The 10,451-nt window shown below is 29.8% G+C and overlaps 1 long non-coding RNA gene across 1 annotated transcript; it reads left to right on the forward strand.

The window, feature by feature from the left end:
• Positions 1 to 826: 826 nt before the first annotated feature.
• Positions 827 to 7,381, forward strand: LOC129809227 (uncharacterized). Its single transcript, XR_008752594.1, has 4 exons — positions 827 to 946; positions 6,029 to 6,130; positions 6,225 to 6,584; positions 7,366 to 7,381. It is a non-coding gene; the product is annotated as an uncharacterized LOC129809227 (long non-coding RNA).
• The last annotated feature ends 3,070 nt before the right edge of the window (positions 7,382 to 10,451 follow it).

Genomic DNA, 10,451 nt, shown 5'->3' on the forward strand with positions numbered 1-10,451 from the left:
TATTCTAAATATCGTTGATAAATAGGTTTTCAGCAATTCTTTAGTTCAACTAGAAGAGAATTTAATACTGAAGAAAATAAGTCTTTAAACGTTGCAATCAATCAATACAGTAGACTCTTCAATATCCAGCACTTCGATATCCGGGTGACAGCTGCCAAACACTGGCGGTTGATATATTGAAAAATTATTTTCACTAAACATGAAGTTTGTCCAGAGTGAATTAAAGTATTATTAACATTGTATCGAAGTTTTTAATACATAATTGTGATAAAAAATCTAAAAAATGAAACATAAGCACACAATGAAGAAAATTCTCTTTTTCTTTGTCAGACAGAAAATAAATTCACACTGCACAAAATAGAAAAACCGTTGATCATTCAAAAAACCTAAATGTCATTTTGTCCCCCAGTCAGCCGGATATCGAAGAGTCTACTGTAAGTTTTTTTTCTTAATCTGTGCTGCCAACTCGATAAAATTTTAGAAATGATAAGTGGAGAAAATGCGCTTCAAAATTTTGGATATGTACATATACTCGAGCGCTTCCAAATCTGATCGGCCCCTCATGTCCAAAATAATGTATTAAACAAAATGATGAAAAATAGATAAAGTTTTACATGAATATAAATCTAACAAATCAAATCTAATGAAAAAAATTATCGTGCTTAAGATAATTTTTTTTCTTATCTGAAAATATAAAAAAAGGCAAGTATTAATTTTAATGCGAACAGTTGGTTTTAATTGTAATGCTGTGGTTCAACCGGGCAGTGTCCGAGTGTGTCATATTCACTTTTGTCAGTTAACGCGCGTCAGTTTGCTCTGTGCGGTTCATAAGTTAACATCGCGTGTGCTGGTTGCTAAAACAGGAAAATGGATGAGGAAAGTGCAAATTACATAAAAAGTGTTTGTGGTTCTCTTGGATTTGATAATTACAGCCAAAGATTCATTGGTAAGTTTTCATTTTATTTTATTTCAGGAAAGATTTAATTGTGCTTTTTAAGAAAATTCTTGGGAAAATTCCAGTACTTGCGCCATATAAGATTTCCTATGCCCATGGTAATAATTTTCGCATTTCTAGAATATTTTCCTATCCTTATGGTATTTACTTATATCACGTTTGAGATTTTGCTTTGCACAAGGTAATAAGTTCTATGTGTCTAGTATATATTCCTTTGCGCATGGTATTTTTTGTTCCACATTCAACAATTTCCTTTGCACATGGTAATAATTTTCATGTTTCTTGTGTGTATTCCTAAACTCATGGTAATAACTACTTTATGTCAAGCAAATATCCCTATTTGATAGAACTTTTTCGCATCGCACCAAACTTTAAACTTGATAAAACATGATTTGACATGATTTGGCTGGAGATACATGACGCCAAAGATGACGTCTCGCACTTTATTCCTCAATTGCGATTTTTAGCAAATATTTTCGAGGGGTAACTCATTTCGGGGAACTCGAGCCAATCTGGCTGGGGAACCCATACATTTTTTCCAGGAAACCCGGGGAACCCATACATTTTTTTGGGAACTCGAACCAATCTGATTGATTATGAGTTACCCCTAGAATATTTTAAAATGCTCTATCTCGGGAACGGGTTGAGATTTTTTCTTACTCTTTTTTTTTATTTTAAAGATAATTTTATACTCTTTAAAACGATGTACTTGTTTTTGCATTATCTGCTTAAGTTTTTTTGTAATGGTCTTTTGATTTTATTTAAAAAAAAATTCAAACTTAATTTTTCTCAAAAACTGTGAATATTTTACTGTTGTTGATCAGTGACATTTAGTATTACATTCCCTAAAAATATGAGCTTCCACTTTTGCGTTCAACTTTTTTTTAAATAATTAAATTTCACTACATTTTAAAAATTAAATAAAACCAGTTAGACTCAAAATTTTGAATTCAACTTTTTAGGGAATATAGTTCTCCACAATACTAACAAACAGTTAAAATTAATTTTTAATTTTTTTTGAACTCGCGGTTTTGATTTTTTTTTTGATTTTTCAAATAAAAAACGAATTTTATTGACAAAAATCAAACTTTAAAATTCATTAAAAAAAATTATTTTTTCAAAAAATTTTTTTTTGAAAAACTGAAAGAAAACAAAAAAAACATAATTAAGACGCTCAGAGCAAAAGTGGTCTCCTTTGTATATATTTCGCTATTAAAAAGTTCCACTTTTGCTCTGAGCGTCTCGATTAGTATATCTGTTTAATATGTTTTAAAGGTTTATTTTTATCAATAAAACACATTTTTATTTAAAACTCAAAAAAAAATTCAAAAACTTGAATTCGAAAAATTTTGGTATTTTGGCTGTTTATAAGTATTGTGGAGTACTGTATTCCCTAAAAAGTTGAACTCAAAATTTTGAGTTCAACTGGTTTTATTTAATTTTGAAAATGTAGTAAAATTTAATTATTAAAAAAAAAGTTAAACGCAAAAGTGGAAGCTTACATTTTTAGGGAATGTAATACTCAATGTAACTGATCAACAGTAAAATAATCAAAATTTTTGAGAATAATATTTTTTTTAATTTTTTCAAAAAAAATTAAAAGACCGTTACAAAAAAACTTAAGCAGATAATGCAAAATCAAGTATATCATTTTAAAGAGTATAAAATTATTTTTCAAATATAAATAAAGGAGTAAGAAGAAATCCTCAACCCGTTCCCGAGATAGAACATTTTAAAATATTTGCTAAAAAAAAAACTTTGTTTTAAAAAAAAAATGTTTTTTTTTAATATTTTCAAAAATAGTACAGTACACTCTCTCAAATTCGAGCATTTGGAACCGAAATGTCACCCGCATTAGAGAGACTCGGGGGTCAACTACTTGGAATGCAACGATTTTTTGTTCGTCTGCATGCACATTTAAAGTTTACATATTCATATTTATTGTAAATTTCATGAAAATTCCTTAATTATAAAAAATCACAGCAAGCCAAACTATGCCAAATTTAAGGATATTTGCTTCATTTGATAATCATAATTAAACTTGAAATATGTCAACAAACTTTTTTCGAATTTTAACTGCCGCCTGAATGGAAAAATAGTCCGACCTTAAAAGAGCCGAATCAGCGAGAGTCTACTGTATATGGGCTATAAATATGCTAAAGTTTTATTTTAGACAAAAGACAAAAAACAAAAAAAAAATTGGCGAGAATGCTAATTCAAAAATATTGATATTTACATTTGGTTTGTACTATTTCGGTTACTATATTCCCTGAAAAGAAGAGTTTCTATTTCAGAGTTTAACTACACTTAAAAAAAAATATTTTCGATAAATGTAATTTTTGGGATTTTCAAAAAGAAATTCAAAATACTGTTATGACATAAATAGAGCATATAATTCGAAATCGAGTATATTGTCTTAAAGGGGATAAGATTACCTTCCATATAATAAAAAGAACAAGAATAAATCATAACCAATTTCTGGGATAGACTATTTTAATTTTTGTGATAAATCGAAAATGAGAAATGAAGTACTATGCTCTATCTTTGGCGCTGTGTATCTAGAATTTTTCTAACCAAAAGAAAAAATACATATACATTATATTTTTTTTTTATATATTTTAACATATGTAAACTTCAAAAAACATCTGAGACTATAAATTTTCCCCCTCCCTTATCTCCATGGATTGCCCCAAAATCATTTAATAAAATAAAAATACCTACAATGATCAATAATAATCAGCGCACAAAACTTTTATTTGTAAAAATGTGTTGGAAATTTCCCATGAGAATGAGCGAGATAACTAGATCTACATCTCACTCACTCTCATTGAAATGTCAAAAAGATTTTACTAAATAAAAGTTATTGTAAGTTGGGCACAGTACTTTCGAGTATTTAGTAAGCAACTCAAAATATATACGCTTTGTATATTTCACGATATGAATAAGACTCACCAAGATGAGAAATTTTTCAACCTCTTTTCTTATATAACAATACATGTTACAATGTTAAAAAAGGAATTTTTGTTTTGTTTGTTGCTCATAGCACTTATTTTGTCCAACGCATAATAACTTTTGTTTATAAATATGTTTTCAAAATTCATTGCGACTAGATCTACATCTCACTTATGGCCTCTACACACTAGAACAATTTATATCATTATTGAAGAGTTTTTCCTGCACAAGCAGAGGGAATTTTCTTCAATATAGACATAAATTTCCCTAGTGAATAGACGCCATTACTCTCATTGACATGTCAAAAACATGTTTATAAAAGGAAAGATTTTGTGCACTGGGCGTTATGGTTAGGCTACAAGCAAAATCTTTGCACAGCTTTGGGATGCTTTATTATGTTTTTTGTTTTATGCTTTGCCTAATTTGTGCATTATTCGCCACTTAAGATGAGGAGTTCACTATTGAGTCTTTTGAAAACCTCACATACACCGCTTTAAAAGACGTCATTAATAAAACTGGGCCACGAAACCTTTTCTGGAAAAAATACTTGGAGCATTTTGGGTTGCCTGGTGTAAGTTTAAGCTTTATTCATTGATTTATTTATAAAAATAGAGTGTGCATATGCAATAAGTAACAGCCCAATCTTGAAAGAATCTTTAATTTTCTTATTTCCTCAAAAAAGTTTATTAAAACAGTATTTGTAAAAGTAAGTGTCATACTAAAAGAAATAATAATAATAATAATAATAAAAGAAATAATAATAATTTTATTTCTTCATATACATACAAACCAGTTCGTACGAGATATACTACACAAAAAGTCTCTCTAATGAAAGACTAGAGTCTTGGCCTGAGACTTAAGTAACTGTTGAAAATTTAGGATTTCAAAAATTCAGAGTGCAATTTGTAGTTTTATGCAATATAATTAAAATTTTCATGTGAGACAATATTATTATATAGATACATATATAATATTAAATAATTAAATGAAATGTCTAATTTTCCTATGCACACTTTATTTCTCAATTCATTTTCCATTTGTTGACTTGTCATTATTACTTATTTACATATTTTATTTATTTTCACAATTGTTTGGTTTTTGATTAATTGAAATAACATTGAAAAAACATTTTATCTGAAATTTTCTAAATTATAAATAAAATTTGTAAAGCTGTCTACACACTATGTACATTAAAAAAAAAATCTTTAATTAAAAAAAAATGGGTCGGTTTTTTTACAAAATTGCCTACACACTAGACAAATTTCTGTAAAAAATCCATTTTTTTTTACAAAAATTTTCATTAGTGTGGAGGCGATTTTTTTAAAAACATTTATGGTTATTTTTTAAATATATATATATTTTTTTAAAATGCTTATAGTGTGTAGACAGCTTAACTTTACATACTATGGAGGTAAGTTTATAACTAACATGCCTTTTTGTAGTTCTTCCTTTTTCCAATTGTGTGGTTAATCGCTCAAAAATATTAGCTTTCAAATAATAATAAAAAGTTTTTATTGTGTTTCTGATTCTGCTTTTATATTAGAAGTATAAAACCTTAGAGTACTTTGACTCCACGTGTTTTTCATACAACATAAAGAGCCTGAGTATAGATTTTAAAGTTTGAAAATTGGAAGCTGGCGAAAGTTAAAAGCGATTGCTATAAAATTTGCTTTAGTTAATAGTTTGGCAAAAGAAATATTAAATCAAACGGATAGTCAGTAAGCTCTAGAGAAGAAACAGTACACGTATGCAATTTGGTTTGACTGCTTTGTTTAGAAATTGGCTAGTTCAAAACACTGACTTCAAGTAAAAGAAACATTTTGAAAAATCCCCCATTTATAACTTAATTATAAAACGTAAATCATGAAAATATAACTGCCGCTTCACTTTTTTCATTTTATATTAAAAATATATAAGCATAAAAGAGTACCAAATAAGAATATGTATGTATATGTTATTATTGAAAGGTTTGTATTATTAAAATCATCTAACGTACATAACGGGTAATCTATATTGAGAATGAACATTATGTTGTAAATATATACTGTAGTAATTTAGTTACAGATGATATTTTAAGTTGATGTAATTATCCATTAAGAATTCATTCAAAATTTGATACAGACTAGCACATCTGCCACAACTGTCGAAAATACTTCAGAATCTAGTATTTCATCTCCATTAAATCTTGACGAAGAGCAAAATCTCTACAATTCTTTCAAGCAGGTAAGGTTTTTTAGTTTTAAATTTCGTCTCAAGTACAATATATTTGTTTAAATTGTAAATAGTAATGCATATACATATGTACGATTTGGTTTAGATAATTCAAGACACAGAGTCTGCTAATACAGTGAAGGAAGTATTGAGTACCAAGGCGGCAGAGGGAAAAATTATTCTAAATTACTATAAGGATAACTGCGATTTGCTTCCCTGCCACCGCAATTCACTTGCGAAAATTATCATCCACAATGAATTTGAAGTCTTTGAAAAGGTATCAGAATTGACCAAAGGATCCCAGAAGTTCACGATCACCACTCAAAGATTTAAGGAACTGGTATCACAGTTACTGGAAATTTTTCCAACTGAGAAGGGTCTTCTGTACTACGTCCCATACGACAGTACTACGAAACAAAACGCATCTGGAAAACTTTGGGAAAGTTTTTGTTATCTAAAAAAGAAGGTAAATAGTTTACTGCAGGCTAATATTGCTTGGTTTCAAGAGTTCCTACCAGATACAATGAAAAACTTTAAGAGATAATTAAAGACATAGTTTATTATATCAAAGATCATAGCACTGCTGGTCTTGATTGTTCCTTGTAAGCTTATTGACTGCATTTTTCAAGAGCTTGGATTTTCTTGAAAAAAAGTTCACTCACATGTTTGTTTTCAAGCGTTGCGGTGGAGTTTAGATTTTTATGATTTAAATTATTCTGCAAATGTCGATACAAATGGTGAACGAAAACCTTAATGTAGGTAGAGAATATGCTAAAGACTAGAAAATTTTGCAGTACAAGTTCTGTTCTTTCTGAAGCATTTGTTAGACAGTATCCTGTCTAATACTATTATGGTGGAACATTGGTCTAAATTACCTATGTGGAGCCCATATAGTACTCTAGATATCTTCAGCAATATTAGAGAACCTTCAGCACAAAATTATCCTTATGAAAGATAAATCTTCCAAGCTCATTTTAATTGCTCGCTTATTAAATGAACCTTATATTCCTCATTTTGGAAAAACAATGAATAATGAATAAATTAATTGAACAGTACTTGATTTTAAAGACACATAAAAATCTTTAAACCTTTGCATTTCATGTATAAAAAAAGGAAAGTTCATGGAGTTAAACTACAGACACTGTGTCATGTTATTATATGAATATCTGTTAAGAACTTATGAATCCAAGATATCCCGACTCTTTTTAAGATACATTGATGTTAACAATAATTTATTTTCCTTTCAGCTTAAAGCATCCAGGGATTCCAGTTCCTTTATCCCGCTAAAGACGATTCAAGAAGATATAAAACTCGATTTGGACTTTCTTCAGAAGAATTTCGAGCCATTGGATGAAATTAAAGCTGCTTGGCTGAGAACTGTAGAGACTAGAAAAGACGAAAGTCTTGAAATACATGAGTATTTCAAAAAATATCCAGTGGTTACCGGAAAGATTGGCCCAGAACTCATCAACATTGATTTCCAAAGTCTTTATCCTGGAAAAGACGAGGCATTCGAAAATAATTGGGAAGGAGTAAATAGCAAGCTTATTGCTCTTGCAAATAAGAAAGAAGATCCTAATGGGATTCTAAGCGATCTACTGAAGGGATGTTTTATGGAATTGACAGGAGTCCTTTTGTTGCCTCATCTCCTTCCATGCGTATTTCATAATCAAGCCACCAGGGTTGTGACAGGGGTTAAGCGTAAAAAACTACAACCACAACAAATGCTTGATGGCTTCATGGTTCTTGTAGAGGTACTACTCAAAATCGATTTTGATTTTACTTCACCATTACTATATTTTGATTTCATTTCTTTAGAACCATTGTAATGTAAAGGATACCCTCACGGAGCTTAAAAAGAAAGCTGCAAAGAAAAAGACGACACTTCAGCCAATTATTGTGATAGTTGGGGAATCTTTCAGTAAGTTTGTAATCCAAAAATGTTAAAAATAAGGTTTTATTTTATTTTGTTTTATTTTAATTTTTATAGGGCCAGAAGACGTCAAAAGCTGCCACGTGTTTGTAAATGACGTTATGTTTGACTACAAAGACTCGATGGCGGCTATCAAGGGGTGCCTAAAAGCGCATATGGTTTTTCAATGCGAAATATAACAACGACGCCGCACCTCTTTGGACTTTCATTCAACATGCTGCATTCGAGATATTCCTACCAAACGATAAGAGATTCACAACAGTAGAGGAATTGATCAGCGCGACTAAGTAAACGAAACTGCAGGAAAATGCAATTATAGTGTTCAATTTGTAAGTTCTCCACAAATTCTTTGGATTTTTTATTAAGCCACATTTCATTTTTTCATAAATATAGTAAATCCATTCAATGCACTATTTGTGGTAAAACTTTAAATAACAGCGTCTCATTTCGAAAACATATAAGAAAACTTCACAAAATACAACAGTTAAGGCAGATTGATAATATTGAGAAAGAATGTGATGTTAATTCAGATGAACACACAGCTTTGCCATCAAAATATATTCATAATATATCAGACTTTAAGGATTTTTTAAATTCTTGCAATAGGAATCTTATTCAAGAGCTCTATAACAGTAATCAAATTAATAGAAAGGATTTACAAAGAATTTTTGAAGTTTTTGGAAATTACCAAAAAGCAATTAACTGTGAAATTCTAAAAATATTGTCAGCTCAAAATGTCGAAGATTCGGTATTTATTAAGTGGATTTTCAACAGTTTTCAAGAATATTCTTTACAAATTGCTACAGAGTATAAAAGAAAACAATTTCTGACACGTGAATTCAATTACGTTTCTCCAGAAGATGTCATAGTAGGTAGTAGAATTAATACTGTTAAGACGAAACAGGGTGTTATTTTACGAACAGAAAATGTGAAAGCAAACAAAATCTCATTGAAAACACATTTAACAAGATTCTTGACAAACGAAAATATGTTGGAAATTATTCTTGAATATATGAATTCACTAACGGATCAAGAAGATATTTCAAACATAATTCAGACGGATTTTTGGAAAACTAGAATTGCAAATTATTCCGAAAATGATTTAGTTTTGCCACTAACACTTTTTTATGACGAATTCGAATGTAACAATCCAATTGGCAGTCGTGCTGGTTATCAATCATTGGGTGCTGTATATGCGACGATATCTTGCTTGCCTCCATACTTAAAATCCAAACTTCAAACGATATTCACCGTGATGCTTGTAAATTCCATTGATCATAAAGAGTTTGGAAATTCTGTATTGCAGACTGTTGTGACTGAACTAAAAGACTTAGAATGTGAGGGATTATTGATTGGGAATGACAGAATTTTCTTTTCCCTGGCAGTTATAGTTGGAGACAACAAAGGTGTGAATTCTATTTTAGATTTCACTCAAAGTTTTGGGAGCAACTATTACTGCCGATTTTGTAAAATGCATCGAAATCAATCCCGAGTATACGTGAGTTGTAACCCTTGTTTGCTTAGAAATAGAGAAAATTATAAACTCGATAAAGAAAAGGAAGATTTGTCAGAAACTGGAATACTAAGAGAGAGCATATTCCACCAATTAAAATACTTTCATGTAACTGAAAATTATTCTGTGGATATTATGCATGATTTTCTTGAAGGAATCTTACCTTTTGAGATGGCACTGATCCTTAAATATTTTATTTTCGAAAGGAAATTTTTCAGTTTACAAGCATTGAATGATATTATTTTGCATTTTGACTTCCCTCCCATTGAAGGTTTTAACAGACCTGGTACAATAAGTGAAGATTATATCCATAAAAAGAAACTTAAATATAGTGCTTCAGAGATGTTAACCTTTTTCAGATATTTGGGAATATTTATCGGAAAATGGATACCTGAAGATGACGCCAAATGGGAAATATTTATTACTCTACAAAAAATTTTAAATTTACTGTTCTTGACTACCATTAATTCGACAGTTATAACAAGACTAGAATATTTATTGCAATTTCATCATGAAATTTTTCTTAAAGAGTTTCCATCTGAGCATTTAAAACCAAAGCATCATATTGCAAGTCACTACCCAATGATTATGAATAATATTGGTCCCATCATTAATATGTGGTCAATGAGATTCGAGTCTGCTCATCAAGTTTTGAAGTCAATAGCTAGAGCAACGAGATCTAGAAAGAATCTTGCATACACAATATTGGAAAGAATTGAATATCAATGCATTCTCACCAAACTCGAAATTAGTTTTGAAATAAAAAAAGATAAATGGGTGAGAATTAACAACACTAAAATAAAAGTTGGCTTTTTTATTGAAATTATTCACGATACGGGTCCAAAATATTACAAAATAATAGAAATAAATAAATTAGAAAATGAAGA

Source organism: Phlebotomus papatasi, unplaced genomic scaffold (genome assembly GCF_024763615.1).
Source record: "Phlebotomus papatasi isolate M1 unplaced genomic scaffold, Ppap_2.1 HiC_scaffold_507, whole genome shotgun sequence".
NCBI classification, from domain to species: domain Eukaryota; kingdom Metazoa; phylum Arthropoda; class Insecta; order Diptera; family Psychodidae; genus Phlebotomus; species Phlebotomus papatasi.